We start from the raw sequence: 18,861 nt of genomic DNA on the forward strand, positions 1-18,861 counted from the left end.
TGTTTCCTTAAGGGACCTTTAGCTATCCCTTTTCTTTGGATGTCTATTCAGAGTGTTTTACCTGGGTCTCTCTCTGTGAAAATTGCATCTGTGGGTTGCAGTGCCCTACTTTGCAGCTACAAGAGCATCAATCCCAGGTACCCACAAATAAAAGGAAAACCAAGAAATATTTAAACAGCTCTTCTCTGTGCCTCAGCTAGACCTTTCCTTGCAAAGGGGCAATGGGAATACTTATTTTTCCAGTGCTACACTGTCAGAAGGAACAGTCAGGCAGCACAAAATGTTACTGCTGCTTGTAAAAGCTTTTATTCACAGATGAGGGGTGGGGGGTTTTCTTCCTTTCTTCTTTCCTTCTTTTTTTTTTTTTTTTGTGGTGGGTTTTTTTTTTTTTTTTTTTTTTTTTTTTTTTTTTTTTTCATGCTGTATTTATGGTCTTATTATTCTTTGCTATGGTGCAGCAAAGGCTCACAAAGAATTACAGCCCTAATCATCTGAAGAAGGCAAAGTATCCAGATATCATGTGCTAAGTAAGGTAAGATAAACCCAGCAGGGCTGAGTTAGCAGAGGGCTCAGTGGATTAGGTTCGAAGCTTGGTTCTCAGGGGTTGGAAAGTGAACAAACACCTGGCACCTTCTTTGGAAACTGAAAAAAAGAAAAGAACAAATGAAAGGGAAATGTAACCTCCTGTCTCAACCTCCTGTTCCCTTCTCCACATCACATCTCTGACTTCACAGGCTAATTGTCTTCCCTGAAAACTTTCTTAAAACAGTTCCTCTTTGTATAACTTCACCCCACACAGAAACTTTTTTTTTTATTTTTTTCTTTCAGGATGGGCTTGGAGGAAGGTGATGAAGAATCTGTAAAGGCAATGAAGTTCATGGAAGAGTGTCCTCCAGCTACTCAGACACACAGCCAGCTTCCCTTGATCATTATTGGTTCTTTCATGTCATGGTGGTATCAATAAATTTAGGAAAAAATTACTTCCAACCTTTGCTGTGTTGAGTTTGAACTCAGAGACTGCAGAGATTTTCAGAGGTATGAGAACTATGTCAGCAAATACTACAAGAAAATATATTAAAGTGATCTTCTGTGGAGAATGGAGAGGGCACTGTCCATCAATATTACTTTTGGGGAAAAGGCAGGGAGGCTCTGTTTATATGTGTCACTCCATAATTTTAAGATATTTTTGGTATTTCTGCTGAAATTATATTAAATTTCTCAGATAAGGTTAGGAATAGCTATTCCAAAATTTGACAAAATGCCTCAAAATTTTTCCAGCTGTGTTTTTATTGTGGGGATGGCTGCCTGTGAAGACACACACACATAAACCCCAGTTTTCTTACTTGGTGGATAGAAATAAGTAATTTCTCACTGAATGTGTCCTTGCTGAAGTGACAAACCTGACCTGGATAACAAGAGAAGACAGGAGAAAGCCCAGCTGTAGGTGAGGGCTCTGGTGATACCTGAGTCCATGGGCTTTGCACACCCTTTTTCATCTCTTTTTCCTCTCCTGGAAGGAAAGGAAAAAGAGATGAAAAAGCTCAAGCTTTTGGAGCTCATAAGCTCCAAACTGCCCATCAGACCTGTAAAGGAAACATCATTGTCTACAAAACTTTTAACCTATTTTAAGTATTTCAACATTTTCATTCCAATTAAAAAACAACAGCAAAAGCAACAAAAAAACAACTCCTCCTCCATTGTAAGAATCATTAAAGGTGTGAAAAAAAGTAAAACCAGAAGTGGTATTTCAAAAAATAATAACCTTCTTTTCCCTTGGCGCATAGGTAAAAAATAAGGAATTCTCCATCCAGGCTTAGTCTCTTTTGCTCTTTGAGGAAGTTCACCACGGACTTGGGAAAACACCTTTCCAGAATTCCAAATATTCTTTCACTGATAAGTATCTCCGAGCTCCCGGTACTTTTGCTTACTCACAGTGCTGCCACTAAAAGATCTGGAAGATTAACCCGATTCTAAAGTTGAGGACTGCCTGTTACAAATCCCTCTCAAAGGATACAGGAGATATTTGAGACAAAATTTTGTTAGTGGGAAGAGCAGCAAAACTTAAACGAACAAAGCCAGACAGTAATTCCACCTTTAATTCAACTACTACTTATAAATCTCCTCTGATTAAAGATAATTCCAGCATTTTAAAGATCAAAGTCTTGCTGGCTGCTTGATTGCTTTTTAAATTCTGATTTTATATTCTACTAAACTATACACCATGAAAAAAATAAAGGAGAAATCACATGTACCACATTGAGAATTCCTATTTCATTTAATGGTTGGGGATGAGAATTGCCTTCAGAATTCTTCCAGTACAAAGCTCTATCTCATGTCACCAATGACAGAAGAGATAGTTTTCAGTCAAGAATTTGCATAATAAAATTTTTTGAGGGAGGGATACTGTGAGAGGTATTTTGGGGTGCTTTGTATAATTTGAGATAATTTGAAGAGAGGCTAAGAAGCCCCTGAAAATGACGACCTATTGAGATGTTACATCAGAAAACTCCACCTATATTTGAAAATTTCATCTGTGAATATTTGAGGGCTTTTTTTTTAAAAAAAAAAAAAAAAAAACCTAATTCCAGAACTTTACCATTTCATTACCCTGCTGTACGATACTGCGAATATTTTCAAGCCTTTCCCTTTTTCTTTATGGCAAAAGTTTTAGGAAGTTTATATAAATTAATAAAATCCTGGGCTCTATGAAGCCAATCTTGCTTTGAACATGCTTTTATTGATCTTTCAGGTAAATCTACTGTGAATGTTATGAGCCAAACCCAGATCACCAGCTTCAAACAGAATTGGCCGTACCTGTAGAGAGTTTTCCCTGGCAGACAAGCTTTCACTAAAGCCAGCAGAGCAGAGGTGAGGATAAAAAACTTGCTTAATTAACATTTCAGATGTGCTGGAGTTTGAGTGATTTAAGGTAGCTTAAACTATCCCAGTTGTCTTGTGGAGGATGTCATTTTTACAGGGTAGAGAACTCAGTCATACACTAATAATCAGGTATGTTAAAATGAGAGGAATTTCATTCACCTATGCTTCTTTTGTTTTTGTTTGCCTCATTAGGAGGCTTCAGCTTCTTTTCCCAACCTATTCCCAGGTTGGGATAGCTGGAAAGTTGTAGAAGGTTTTTATCATTTGCTAGGACTGGTTTTCATTATTGTGAGAGAGGAAAAGAGAGACTCCTGTCTGCTGTTTTGTGAGACACTGTTACAGAGAATTAAGGTTGGAAAAGACCTCTAAGGCCAATGAATCCAACTGGTCCTCCAGGACAGCCAAGTCCAACACTGAACCATGTCTCCAAGTGTCACATCTGCACTTTTTTGAACATTGGTCCTAAAGTCTTCATCCAAAACCCCCTGAAGACAACTGAAACACTGTTCTAAAAGCCTTTTGAGGCTTCCAGAAAAAGTCTTGGAAGGATAAACTGGAAAATCAAGTTCTGCAGTGATTCCTGATTTTATTTATTTCTTTTTTTTTTTACTTTATAATTTCATTTTCTTTTCTCTGTGGTTTTTTTTTTGTTTTTTTTTTTTTTGGGTTGGGTTTTATTTATTTATTTATTTCCTAAGTGGCAAAGGGGATTCAAAGGGACAGATTCAGGAACAGTACACATAGAGAGGATGACAACTCTTGAATGAAACTACTGAAAGCTGATTATTTGAGGTACAGCTGAGCCATCCACAAGTGCTCTCTTCTGCCACTCAGAGTATTAAGAGAAGGACTTTTACTGTACTAATCTAGAAAGCAAATCAATCTTGTTGTGTATTTTATGAACATCTATTTGTGACAGGGCCCACAGTATCCCAGCATTCTCCCTGTAAAATATATTACAGTAATCAAGTCCAAATAGACTTCATGGAAAGGTTGGTTTTTTTCAAAATTCTGGGCTCAAAACTCCAGAAAATGAAAGGCTTAGTTAGAATGTCAACAGTTGACAGAGATTTGTGGGCTATCACAATATCACTGGGATTCATGGAGGTTCACCTGAATGCTCAGCAAATTTTCCAAATCCAATTAACCAAAGGCACCATTTCCTATGTAATAAAAATGATGAGTGTCCTAACAACTCTTTCACAGCTTGAACTATCACTTAAACTAAGGATGAGTGAGCCAGCTTGGCTATAAAGAAAAATAAATGGCCCTGCTTGCCATTTCCACTGTACTCACTTCATCCCATGCTGGAAGCATCGTTGAGCAATTTCTATTATTGTTCAACAATTGGATTGGAGCAATAGGTACCTGAAATTTATGTTCATGGTGACAGAGGAATATGAAATATCCCCAGTGTTAATGAGAACTAAACAATATGAAACAAACACAGGTCTGAGGAGGTACAAGACTTTGTTTAACAACCTGAGATCTGTGTGGTTACACAGAGTGTAATTTATTTCCCTGTGGTGTGTGTGTGACTGTCTGTGTACATGCACATGTAAATCTACTCATTATCACCCTGAACCAACAATGATCATCCAAGAGAAAGTTTTTATTATATTAGAAGAGGAGACAGTATTTTGGTTCAAATACTGCAACTTAAACTGCCTAGAAGGTCAAGGGAAAGGCATGGCAAACAAGTACAAGGCTGTTTGCAAAAAAAAAAAAGGGGAGGCACATTGTTTATCTAATTTACTTTTAGGGTGAACTTGAAAGCACTGAATAAATAGAAAGACCAAACTTACTGAGTTTTTCAAGAAGTGTTTCAGAGCAGAAGACCAAACGCAAGGCAGGACAAAAATTGTCCTGTGTATCTCAGGAAATCCTTGAAGCAAAGGGTGGGGAGACCTTTGGAAAAAAAAAAAAAAAAACCTCCCTCTTTAGTTTTTGGCAACAAACAACCAGGACTCCTGAAACACTGCCTCTCCTTATGTGACAGGAACCTTGACAGCAAAAATGAGGTTTCTACACAAGTTCTGAGGGAGAAGTTAAATGACAGGAAAAGACTGGTTTTGTAAAGTCTGACACTCTTGATTCTGAATGTTGGTAATTATGACAAAGATGCACAGAAATAAAATGATGTTCCTGCAGCAAACTCAGCTGTGAACTGTCAGCTGTGCACCAGTAATGAGAAAGATGTGTTTTAACACTGCTGTGTCTGTGTGTGATGTGGGGAAGAGGGAAGATCCAACATTTTTAATGTCGTTTCCCATGGTGGTATTCCTCAGTGGCAATGTCAAGGAGCCACTGAACAACTGGAATCATCTTGGATCCACCTGTACATTAAAAATAGGAATGTACTTGGGAGTGGCAGGGGTATAACCCAGACTAAATCCAGGAACTGTGATGGCTGAAGAGAAAGATAGTGCACCAATTGCAGATTTCATAAAGATGTCATTCTTCCTCTGACTTACACAATATCCTTTTGTACAGAAAAAATCAGTGCAATCAAATTTGTTATAGAAACATGACTGGTAACACTGTGATTTGGAGGGTGACAATGGTCTTAATGGGATCAAGGAAGTATCAGTCAAACAGAAGTAAAAAAAATCTGAGTTAAAAAATGCACAACAAACTAAACAAAACTAAGCTAAGAGAGGTTGTGGACTCCTCATCCCTGGAAGCATTTGAGACTAGGTTGGATATGTCTTGGAGCAACCTGGTCGAGCGGGAACATGTCCCTGCTCATGGGAGGGGATTGGCATGAAATGATCTTTAAGGTTCCTTCCAATCCCAGCCATTCTGTGTAGCTATGGTTCTATGAAATAAAACATCACAAAACAGAACAGAACAAAAGAAAACAAAAGAAAACAAAACAAACAATAAAAATAAAAAATAAACTAATTCTCAAGACAGAGGGACCAAACAGAATGAAAGGGAAAAAATTCTGTTTTCCAAGTAAGCACTGGTTTAATCAAGTATCAAATCCATAGGCTGCTGTAAAAATTGTCCTTCTTGTCTGTAAGAGCCATGGTGTAAAAGGCCACAGGTTCAGAGTGTTTCCCTTGCAAAAATCACTAGCAGGATCAGGGCCCAGTCTCATAAGCTTCAGAAAAATATCTGGTTCTATGGAGACACTGCAAATGTGACAAAAGAAAGGATCTCTTGATGCCACTTTTAACAGTAAATGACACTATTATACTTCAAGATAGACACGAGGCCCCAAGTCAACCTTATTTCAGAGATGAATTACTAAGAAGAGTGCTACAAACCTGTCTTCCTCTAAACAGAAATTAAGGTGACAGGATACTCATGGGATGGAGGCGAGTTGAAAGGAACTGTGTTGCAACACTAAAGTTAAAGCTGACTCTTTTAATTTCACATTTTTGTGTTACAAAGAAAAAAGGAGAAGGAAAAAAAGACAAAACAATAAAAAAAAAAAGCCCTGAAACGTTGAACTGAGTCTGTTTAAATAAGTATATATGTGAAAGCCCCCCTCCAAACCAGACTGGTGCAAAGACATGATATACTGGAAAAGGAGATTTGATCATTAGTCCATGCTCTAAGCGGCCTGTCAACGTCTCAGGAGAAAAAGATATAAGGCCCCAAATTCACATATTCAGGAGAGAACCTTTTGAAAAGCAGCCATTTGAAACTGCCAACAAACTGAAGACAAAAATGAGATTTGATAGAGGTGACAGAGCCTACAGCATCAGATTAGCTCTTTGTTTGTCACAGCGAGCAAAAGATGCGGCGTTCGGTCTGACAGACTCGCTCGTGACCTTTATTCTGCCAAGCCAAATGAGAGGGAGGACAGTGAATGCCATTTTGCATCCTGGAACTGTTGCATGAGAAGCTTGTAAACAGTGATTTGAATAGAAAATGAAAAATCTGAGCACTGAGACTTCATACTGAGCTGTCACTTCTCTGCCTCACCAGTTGCCGTGCGTTGTGTTCAGACAGAGGTTCAGTTGTCAGCTCGCAGAGAAACGCTCAGACGACAAAAAGCCCACCACGTCTGGACGACTCTAAAGAAGGATCTTGTAGCTGGAAAACTCTCAGTCAGCAATTCTCAACTCTCTTCCCTCCTCACTCTTTCTCTCCTACTCACTGAAACTCCAGGGGTAGTTTTCAACCACCAAACTTTCAAGTTTGTTGAAAGTTTGGTGGTTGAAAATGACCACCAGTACCTGCAGGACTGTCATGGCAAGAGGTGGGAGAGAACACTGAGAAGGTGGAAAAGTCCTGTTTCATCAAGGATATCAAGTTGTGGATGACCAATCACTAAAAGTGTTCAAGGCCAGGCTTGAGTTCTGAGCAGAATTTATCCCTGCCCATGGCAGAGGGGTTGGAAATAGATGATCCTGAAGGTTGTTTCCTACCCAAACCAATCTATGACTCCATGATCCCCTGTTATTTGCACCAGGAGTGGTACTTGATGCTGATTCACACAGTGATTCCCATGAAAAAATCACCTTATTTTGGAAAGATGGCTTTCCTTCTTCTCCACAAGTTATACCAATGAGAAGATATATAACAGAGAGATTAAAAGACAAAAAATTATGATTAAAAGGACAAGCAATTCCAAGACACAGAACATTTCTGCTCAGTTCATTTATTTTTTTATATGTCAAAATATTTACATCCTTCCCATGTTCTCTTATTCAGTTTTTTTTTTTTTTTAATGCATAATATTTAGTACTTCAGTCATTTCATTTCTGATTTTTTTTCTTGTTTGTATCTTACTCTCAGTGAGGACAGACCAAGTCTGTCTCAAGCAAGGCATTGTCCTTGGAGTAGCCTCTGAAGTGTTCCTGTCTCTTACACAGGGACATATGTTTTTTCCATTTGATTCCAAATGATTTAGACAAATCTCAAGTTTCTCACATCTTTACCAAAAACTTACAGGCCCAATATGCTTTGCTTTAGATGTTTCTTTTCTTTGTACTGTTAAGAAAAGAAAACTGAAGCTTTTTGATATCAATCAGATGCAAATTCTGTCAACTCACTGAAAATATTTTGAGCATATTTATTTATATGTAGACACTACTAAGATTTTCAACTGTTTTATGGCCAGTCTGTCTTTGTTCTTATTTAAGATATGAAAACCATATTATTTAAACTTCCTCCAGTGGATATGTCTATTTTCACTGAATTATATGAGTTTTGTGGCAGATGTGAGTATGGAAAAAGCTCAGTTGCATTTGTTCTGCACTTTAGTAAACTATTCAGGGCAGATTTAACTGAGCTAATGATGTCTACTGGGATGGAGAGTGATAATATGGGGTCCATATTACCTGGGATTATATGGACCCATACTCTGGTCCAGTTCTGTGGCTGTCAATTCAGGAATGCCATTGAGGGGCTGGCGTGTGTCCAGGGAAGGGAATGGAGCTGGGAAGGGGCTGGAACACCAGGAGATGCTGAAGGAGCTGGGAAAGGGGCTCAGCCTGGAGAAAAAGAAGCTCAGGGGAGACCTTCTGGCTCTGCAAAGCTCCCTGACAGGAGGGTGCAGCCACAGGGAGTTGGGCTCTGCTGCCAAGGAACAAGGTAGGACAAGAGAAGAGGGTCCCAAGCTGTACAGGGGAAGTTTAGATTGGACATCAGAATAAATTTCTTTACTGAGAGGCTGGTGAGGCATTGGAAGGGGCTGCCCAGGGAGGTGGTGGGGTCGCCTTCCCTGGAGGTGTCCAGGAAATGACTGGACATGGCACACAGTGCTCTGGGTTGTCATGGTAGTGTTGGGTCAAAGGTTGGACCCAATAATCCTTTTCCAAAAGTAGTGATTCCATGGTTCTATGAATACAATAACCCTGATACTACCAGAGAAAGCACAGTCTGAAAAAAATCTACCCAGAATTAAATATTTGGGTGGTTACCCTGTACAGCAGTGCTTTGATGCAATAGTAGTGCCAACAAAATGCAAAATGCTGTGAGAATATGAACTTGGTTTTTGATCACATCATGATGCACATCTATAGCAAACCTGCCTTACCTCCCTGAAATCATCCTTGATTTAGGACTGTCACAGAATGAAATCCTGGATCCGAATATCCTTTAATTTTTTCCAAATCACAACCACAAAATAGATCCCCATCTCAAAATCTGTTACCTGTCTAGGTTCAGACCAATAACCCAGGGGCAAAAGGCTTCATCCTGTTATTAATATATTAATATATTGTTATTAATATATTAATATATTGGGTCATTATTTGACAGAAGTTTTGAGATGCTGCCTGGTTGAATAGGCACCAGAAAGGTCAATAATATTACTGAGACATTCCTTTGGATGCCCTCAGTCTGTTTGTATCCTCAGTGTCCTGACACCCTGCAGGGACAAAGAGAAACTTTGTGGGGTATGCAACACCCTCTCATCTCCTAGAATTTGCAGCTGGGATCCACTTCACCAAACAATGCACATTTATTGACAGGTAGTCTGACAGCTTTTTTAAGCCGCTTGGCAGCTTGTTTTTAGCAACACGTTGTCATGTTCAGTGTTATCACATTTCTTTTAGATTTGTGTGATACTAAAAGGCCAAACCTCCGAGGCATCAATATGGGGTGCAAAGCAGGACTAGCTCCAAGACACCCAGGGAAATACACCTTAGGGGTCCATTGATTTTTCTTCTAAAAATTTATGTCTACTCACTTTCCAACCCTGTCATTGACAAGCTTCTAAACAGCTGTTTCCCAAACAGTTGCTTGAAGTTGGATTTTTTGCTGTTTCTCTTTACCTTAAGCTTGCAGGTGTCTGAGGCAACTAAACTGAACAATGTTCACAAAACTCTTCAAATATCTGTGAAATGTGATTCAAATAAGTGTCCAGAAAACTAAAGAAAGAATAAGGCACTTTCCTGGAAATGTGATGTGTTAGTCAAACTCTCCACTGCTGAGGAATAAAACTGGCCACAAGCAGTGAGGAGTCATTGCAGTGCTCAAGCTCAGCACCTGCAGAAGGTTGTACTTGCAATTCTTCTCTCCTGACAGTGAGGGACACACACTAATCCAAATTTAAACCCTGCAAGGGGCAGCAAAATATTTTGTGGTGTTTAAACAGGTGAGTAGAAATAATTTTGTTTGATTCTTGCTGGTTTTATATCAGGGTCAATTTGGTAGCGAGTGAGGATTAATATCTAGAGTTCGTAAGTTCTCATTATTTATTTTCTAAGTTAAATGTGCTTGTTTTGGAGAGAAATTTGAATGCCTTTAGAGACTGTCTTTCAGGGCATAAAATATAGAATATAAATCCTATCATATGTGCCCTCCAAACTGAGCCTGTAACTTTAAATAAAACTGTCAGGATTGTGCAGCGAAGGGATTCTTCTGCTGGCTGCATTCTGTGTGGAATTTCAGAAATTGCATCCTCCAATTACTCCAGCTGTAAGCAGCCAAGACAATACCTAATAAATCTGGTCCAGTTCAAAAAGCAGAAGCAAAAAGCTGCCTGTATTCCCAGCTTATGTGGCTGTCCTTCAGAGTTATATCAGCAGCAAAAACTGCTCCCACTACATGTTGTGTCCAGAAGAGGAGAAACAACTGGAAAATCCCAGCAGCAGCTGGCAAGTAACAATGATTGAATTCCAGATGGATCTAAAAACTAGTGATACCTCCTGGGAAACTTTGAAAAACATTTTACTTTGCAATGATCCTGTTCACATCACACTCATTTTAAATATTTTTCTTCCTTTGTTCTTGGCACAGAAGGAACAGATGAGCTCCTGAGAAATAATTCCATTTTGAGAGACCAACCCTGCTAATAAAGGCAGAGAAAAGAAATAGGACAGGGAGAATTGCCATTCTGTTGTGGTTTCAGACATCAGCTGTTCATCTGTGCTGTTCACTTGTGCAGTTTCTGTAGCTAATTATTTTTTTAAGGATTTTACTAGAGTCACAGGATAAGACAGATTAGAAACAACCTTTGTAGCAACTCTCTTGGTCCAGTCCCCTCATCAGAGTGGGGCCAAATTTGATTGCATAAAATCACAAAATCACAGAATGGTTTGGGTTAGAAGGGACCTTAAAGATCATCTTGTTCCACCCCTCTGCCATGAGCAGGGACACCTTCCACTATCCCAGGCTGCTCCAAGCCCTGTCCAACCTGGCCCTGTCCAACCTGGCCCTACCACTCTCAGGACCCTGACACCAAGAACTTTTTGAAAAAAAGCCTCACAACCAATGCATTGTCTGTTTCTCCTTTTTTCCTCTCCTACCCTCTGAAAAGCAAAGGTTTTTTTGTCTGGAAGAAACTTGGCCCTGCAGGTGTTCACACAGTCATTACCCACCATGTCCTACAAACTGGACCTCAGCCATGACCTAGAAGGATCTTGGAGAAGGATGGGAAGGATGGTTCAAACCTCACTCATGCATGGTCTCAGACTTCTCTTTCACAGCATGCTAAGCAGATAAAATGCTCCTGACATGTTCAAAAAGCTTTCATGACAAAATATAACAATTCTGTGTCATGCCTCAGTTGCCTGAAGGGCTCCAGGAATGTTTTTTTCCTGAGTACACCATTAACCAGATATATTTGGGCTTGGCTGGGATCTTTTTCTCCCTTTTGCTCAGGGACATCCATGATAGTGGTGCTCAGTACTCCAAGGTGGCACAGGCAATTTTTGCTCTTTCATAGTCAGAGCACTCACTGCATTCAGGAAAGAAATTTCCACTTAGGTCTGACAGGCAAAGATCTGGATTTTGTGGATGTAGTAGGTTGCCTTTTACTGCTAAGGCACAATTAGGGTGCAATTTATCTTCAAATGTGCAGTAGGAAAAGGATGTCCAATTGATTTCTGTGCTTTGCAGCCTCAGGTTTTGGTCACACCTTGGCTTCTCCTTTTCTCTACCAATGACACACACCTGACAAACCCTGAAATTTAAATTCTTTGACTAACTCAAATCCGGGGTATGATATTGGGTAACACTGAGTGCCCAATGATAGACAGAAGGTCAAAATTTAGTAGGATCCCTTGTGGTTTTATAGTCTATGCAATGAAAGCCATTAACTCATTTTGCAATATTGAAAGATGATGGCCTCTGGCATATTAATCCTTCAAATAACTCTGACTTATAGCCCCCTTGGCTATAAAGCCTTACACTTTTCCTCCAATACCATAGAATTGGAAAATGCACTTAGCCTGAAAGTTTCTAGATTAACTGTGAAGGAGAAAAAGATTCTACCTCTAGGACTGTTCATGCTGTAATAGTCTGAAATTCTCTGCCAAGCTTGAATAAAATTTGTGAAAGTGCTAATTCTATTTGAGAAAGCTCATGAGATACAATTATGGAATGTCTGAGAGCTTATCAATGCAAAGCCAGTCAGCTAATTAAAATCCATTTTGGAAGGACCATCTAGTTTTACAAACAGCTTGTTAATGGCCATCCATAGTTCCACTGCTGCTTATATCTTAGTAATTAAATTACTACCCCCAGAAATAGATAGAGAACACATTTAATAATTAGACAGTTAAACTTGGGTGAGATGCCATGACTGTGTCATCACTCACTGCAAAGCAGGTCTCTATAAGTCACATGCAGGTAGAAGCTGCAAAACAGTGGTTAATTATCCTAAAGGAGGATTGATAGCAGCTACCTTTCTTTAAGAAATAGATTTGACAGCTTTGGGGAAGAAGCATTAACAGTAGATTTTCTGTCAATTAGAAGAAATTACTGTTTGTCTAGTTTGGACAGCATTGAATATCCCTGTGCTTAAATGAACTCCTTATTTAGTAAAATAAAATAAATTTTAAAACCTTCATCTAAATTTACCTGAGATAGAATATCCATCCAAATTCTTGCTGCAAATTTTAATTCCTCTCATTAAAATACAGCAGTGTTTTGCTCAGCCTGAATATGTCCAGTTTAAATTGTATTTTGATTTCTTGCATTCAGACTGATTTGGTGAAGATTCAGAAACTGCAGTGTGACTGACAATCATGCCCAGCACATGTCAAGGCCTGTCATAATTATGTCATGTTATACCTTAATACAATAGTAATTCTATCTTGTTGTATCATTTCTGAAATTATTAACTGCAGCTCCGACTGAACTATTCTATTTTATTTTTTTGTAAACATGTGTCTCCTGTTTGAGCAGTAAAGAAACAATCTGACACCTTGACATCTTAAATAAGAACAGAAAGCATGTTTTCACTACATTAATTGGAGAAAAAGTCAATCTTGGTATTCAAAGAAATGGAACCAGATATTTAAAGTAGCAGCTTCTCCATTAACCGTGGCTATAATTTGGGATTTCCAGTTAAGCAAACAGTACTCTGAAGTTACAGCACCCTGAGAAGGTGGACTCACACTTTTGATGACTGCATTTTGGAAAGGCTTTGTGTTGTGTTTGTATTTTGGGAGTCAGAGTGAAAGAAGCGAATTTATTTCGAGTCAGAGAAAGAGCTGCTGAGCTCTGATGAAATATGCATTACAGGGTATACTTGATATTCACTCCTATTTTTTGCTATTGTTGCTGTCAGCTTTTCCTGGAGCAAGGACACATCTAACAGACCCACAAAACAATAGACTGCTTCAGCAGTCAGACTGCAGATGCCTTTGAAGAAGAGTCTATGAGTAAGGTCTAGGTAATTTCACAGGATCACCTTTATTTCTCTCTGCTATATTAATTATAACAATGGACAGAATGATCTGGCAGAATGATCTGGCCCAGTGTCTCCTGTATGTGCAGAAGAGGAGAGAATAAAGAACTGGTGAATTTTGGATTCTGCATCTCCATGTGAACAAAGATGCCATTAGTAACATTTTCTCAACACCTTGTTTCAAGAACAGTAAAAACCAACAAGAATTTCTAAAGCACATTCAGTCCCTGGCTCACCAACAGATCTGCAATATGAGCTCTGGAGTCTGAGCAGTCTGTCAGAAACAGCTCCCCTGGCTGTGTTTGGGGACCTGTGGTCACCAGTGGAGAGCTGGTACAGAAACGAGGAACTGATAACAAAATGATTGTTAGGATGATAATTGTTTTTTCATCCTGGCAAACTGAAAAATGTTTAGGATGCTCCTAAAATATGTATATAAGGAGGTCCTTGGAGCTAGATATTGACTGCAGCTGCTTGGTCAATCCCTTCTGTAATCTTTCCTTACAATCCTTATTGTTGGCATTATGTTCACCAGCTAGAGGCACCTTGAACATCCCACAGAGTTTTCAAATTCTACCAAAAATTACACTAACTGACAGTGTTAGAGAGGTGGATCCTGTCTGAGTTTAGTGTTGTATCCTCCATCTCTGCTGCACTGATCTGTTTAATTTTGCGGCTTTTTGTCCCCAAAAATTCCTCCTGCAGCACATTTTGACCAAAGAATTTACTTCATTTGGCCACAAATCAAATGGTCTGACCACCGAAAATGAAAAACCTGATTTATTTGAGAAGGTTACCCACCTTCTTCTGTCAATGAAAATGCCATTTGAGGACTTGGATATACAGTTTTCTGTAAAACTGTGGCACAGAACAAATCCCTTGGATGCCTGTATGGTTGGTGTGTGTGTCTGCTCTGCTGTGAAATGCAGTGGCTTTTTATTCTGACCAAAAAATTACAATCTAGAAATGTTTCCACCATATATTGACCAAGTCTGCAAAATCTGATAATTCTAATAGTGTATTTTATTGGGTTTTACAGACAGCAAATTTGACCATGCACGTCCTTCTCTTTGAATGCCTTTCAGTTGTTTCTCCATATGTTTGATTCTAACAGAAAACTGTAATGTCAGTCAGACAGAGACTTTCTGCTCAGGTGTGTCAAACTTGTTCAATCTTGTCCAAGATTTCAGTGAAACCAGAGGACTTTATGTCTTTATTTATCACACAGTAGATAATATTATCTACAAGATCTCATTGTAACAATTATATCGCTACTCTTTTTATTTTTAATGATTTTTTTATTCCTTGTCTGATATTTGAATGTCGTCCGATAAACTCTAGGAAAATTTCATTTATAGAGAAAAATTAGAACATTTTTACCACATATTTTGTGACAAAATAAATAAGGACAAACTGGATAAGGCTCTAGTGGAAGATGTCCCTGGAAGAGGGTTGAAACTAATTAATCTTTAAGGTCCCTTGCAACCCAAACCATTCTGGGAATCTGTGAACTGTTGCTTTGCTTTCCAATTAATATTTTTTATCTTATTTTTGCAGAAGATGACACCATCTGTGGGGAGGAGCAAAGGTTATATTAAATAAAAATATTAAAGGTTTTAAAGTGCTTCATTGTCACAAGTTTATTAACCAGATTTTTTTTTTTAATACTCTGGAAGACAAGGATATATCCCCAAACCATGGGGGTCTGTCAAACTCACTGAGTGAAAACTCTCTCAGCCATTCCTGTTGGATCATGTTTTAGAAAGGCATCCAGCTCTGCAGAATGAGATGGTATTAGGATGGGGCAGAGGCCACAGTGCCTGATGCCTTAAAGTGTTTCTCCTGAAACTCTTTCCAGTGGTTTCTGTGCTATTCAGGCAGCAAAACCTGAAAGGCTGCTCCTCACAGTCCTATGGAAAACAAGTGAGGCCAAATCCAATTTATTGTATCATTGCTGACACTTTTTAAGGAACATTGAGTGGCCTTGCAACTTTAAATTAAAAAAAAAACAAAAAAAACCCAGAGGATAGGGGGAGAGCAGAGAGGGGGTGAAAAAAGCCCTGCTGCCAAATTGTGATTTAAACTGAGATTGGCATCAGCAGACATTTCCACATCAGCCTTTAGCACATCTGGTCCAGACCAAACAAATAGAAGATTTATTCTGTCAGTGAGATCATTTAGCATTCCTTTTTATGCTTCAGAAAGAGCCTGTACCTGTCAGTCACCAAAGCACTAGGCTTTTGGTGGCTGGGCTCTGTTGCTCTTTCTGACTAGCCTTGATCTGAGACTTCTAAGAAGGTTTGTGTTCACCCGCTCCACCTGGGAGACCGGTACCCATGCCAAGTTCATTTCCATAGTCTTACAAAAATCTCCTGGAGGATTTCAAACATCTGCTCATAAGTAAAGAAACATTGTCTTGAGATATAACAATAATATAAAGGGCAACTGAACCTTCCTTGCAAATAAAACTGAGCTAATAAATTATTTTGTTTCAACAGTTTTATACAATTCAAACAAAAAAACTGAATAGAGCTAAACAGGCTCACACATACATGAAAAATCAGGTGTGAAGGGGTTTCTTCTAATGCCTTCTGATACTTTTTAAATTTTCTTTTGGTCAAGAGGTTTGTCTTTTTTTTTTTTTTGTTGTTTTCTGAGCACTTGATGATAATTATTGAAAGGAGGAGCTGAGGTGAGCAGGTTTAATTAGCAGCAGAGAGCTCAGTGTGGTGCACAGGGGGATGTTCTGAAGTGGGGAGGCAGAGGGGCAGCTAGAGGTGAGTAGGTTAGGGAGTCCTGCAGAACAGGATAGTCCATGATGTGAAGGGTTTCTGCCCTCTCTCCACCTGGCTGAACAGTGACTTCAGGGAGAGGGGGCAAGGGTGGCCAGACCTTGGCTGGCACAGCAGGAACATCCCTGTGAGTGCCCCACCTCCCCAGGATCCCCTGGGTAACAGGGCCAGGCTGTGCAAGAGGAAACAAAACACAAACAGGACAGTGGTTCATTGAATTAGGAGGTGCTACCCAGGTTAATCACCTTGCTAAGATGTCTCATTGTTGTGGGAGACTCCCCTGTGGAGGGAACAGAAGGCCCAAAGCACAAGCCAGACTTTCTAGGGAAGCCTCCAGGGAAACCAGGTTAAAGCAGTGAAGAGAAAACTTCCTAGTACAACCCTCAGATTATTATCCATGACCGGTTTTTCAAGTTGACAGCAATGGAAATTGCAGCAAGGACAATCCAGAGACACTTCAGGGTGCTGGGACAACTAACTGGTCAAGGGATCAGAAGAACAAGTAGCATTTTTCTCTACCCTTCCAGTTGCAAGGAATGATGAGAGAAGGAGCAGGGAGAGCCAGCAAGTCTCCAGGTGGTGTCACCAGCAGAATTTGGGGGGTTTTGGTTATGGATGAGTCTACATGACATCAGGCATGCTGGCATCAGAGGGATTCAGCTGTGTCAAAAGGAGAAAAGTTCCTCTGCACAGGAATTAACAGGGGTCACTGAAAGGGCTTTTACTGCATTTGAAGGTGGAAAGGGATAAAACCAAGACAAATGCACATAAACCTGAGGGGGGCTTGCCAATGGCTGTGGGGTGGTGTGCTAGCAAGGTTCTTCAGTCTGCTCTCTCACTGGAGGTGAGGGATGGAGATCCGTGTGGCAGCAAAGACACCAGGGCTGTTGATGTGTTAGAAACTATGGAAGCATCTGAGATTTGTCACGTAGGGATTAGGGCTTTTCCCTAAAATGTGGCAAGATCACTACTCCAAATGAAGACCATCTATGGCAGTGTTCACAGCATGGGCATCAAACAGGAGGGTCTGGAAGACATTGTGCAGGAGGGAAAATCTGATGTAACTGCCATCATGGAAACATGGTGGGGTGGCTGGCACAGCTGGAGTCCTTCAATGGATGCTATAAAGGGATAGCATCAGATCCCAGAAGGGATCTGAAGAAGGGATCCCTTCTTCAGAAGGGATTGCCAAGGAAGAAGAGGCAATGGGGTAACCTTGAATTTCAGGGAGAGTTTTGATTATCTGAAGCTTTTTGTTGGTGATGTTAGGGTTGGATGTTTAGGGACAAGAGGCCAGGGAAGGCCAACAAGGCCAATATTCTGCTGGCAATCTGTTACAGAGCACCCATCCAGGATAAAGAGGCAGATGAAATATTCTACCAACAGCAAAGCAAAGTCTCACAATCTCCAGCCCTTGTCCTCGTGGGGTACTCACCAGATGTCTGCTGGAAATGCAATACAGCAGAGAGGAAACAGCCCAGGAGGTTCCTGGAGTGTGTGGAAGAGAACTTCCTGACACAGCTGGCAAGCAAGCCAACTAGGGAAACAAAGTGGGAACTCACCTCCTCCTCAGACAAAAAATGGAGACATTTCAGATATGGAAGGAGTCAGTTATTAAACACATTTGACAATGCCCTGTCAAAATTTGAACAGGAGCTGAAGGCAGCTGAAGGGGCTGAGGGAGGGTAAGACATGCAAAATGCAATTACCTGCACTGGAATTTCAGTGTGATCCCAGAGTTAAACTCCTTTATTTATAAAAGGTCCAGACAATTTTTTGACTGTCAGAACAGGCCAGGACTACTGTTTCTGCAGAAAAATGAATATGTATGGGTAATGTGGAAAAGTAATACTCCTTTGACTTTTTTATTTGGAAAATTATTAATATCTGTATAGTCTACTTTTGTGACATTAAAAATTTGGGGTTCAACATTCCAGTAATGTATTGCCTGTGCCAGAAACTGGGTGCACAAGGGTGTCCAGAGGAACAAAAGGGTGTTCAGAGGGACCCTCTTTGATTTTTCTATCAGTTTTCTGCTGGAGAAAACTGATAGAAAAATCTGTGATCTCCCTTGTTTGGACAGATTGGTCCCTTGTGGCTTCCTTAAAGAATTCCATCAATTTCACTAATAAACCTCAAATTCTTATACAAATGTTTGACATGTGAAAGCACCAATGTTGCTTTAAATGTTTGAATTCTGTTTTAATAAGTATCCACCAGGAAACTCTAGCTTAATCCCATTAACAGGCATGTGGATATTGCTGTTTAATGAGTAATTCCAAGGGGCAATGTTCACTCTCTTGCTAGTTTTACTTGCAGTTATGTCATTGTAATAGACAACAGTAATATTGTAACTTGAAAATAATGCCCTCACTCAAAAATGAGTTGGCTCTTCCCTTAAAAAACATATGCTTAAAAGTGAATAAAAAGGGATCAATTTGCAGATGAAGCCTTTGTCAATAGGACACAAGAGGGTGTTATTCAAACAGGTTGAATTCTTTCTAGAAATGCTTATCTCTACAAGCTCCCTTGGTAGAGAGAAACAAGAAAAAATTCACTTAATGTTAAGACTCATGGCAAGGGCCAAACTCT

Source organism: Serinus canaria, chromosome 3 (assembly GCF_022539315.1).
Source record: "Serinus canaria isolate serCan28SL12 chromosome 3, serCan2020, whole genome shotgun sequence".
Taxonomy (NCBI): domain Eukaryota; kingdom Metazoa; phylum Chordata; class Aves; order Passeriformes; family Fringillidae; genus Serinus; species Serinus canaria.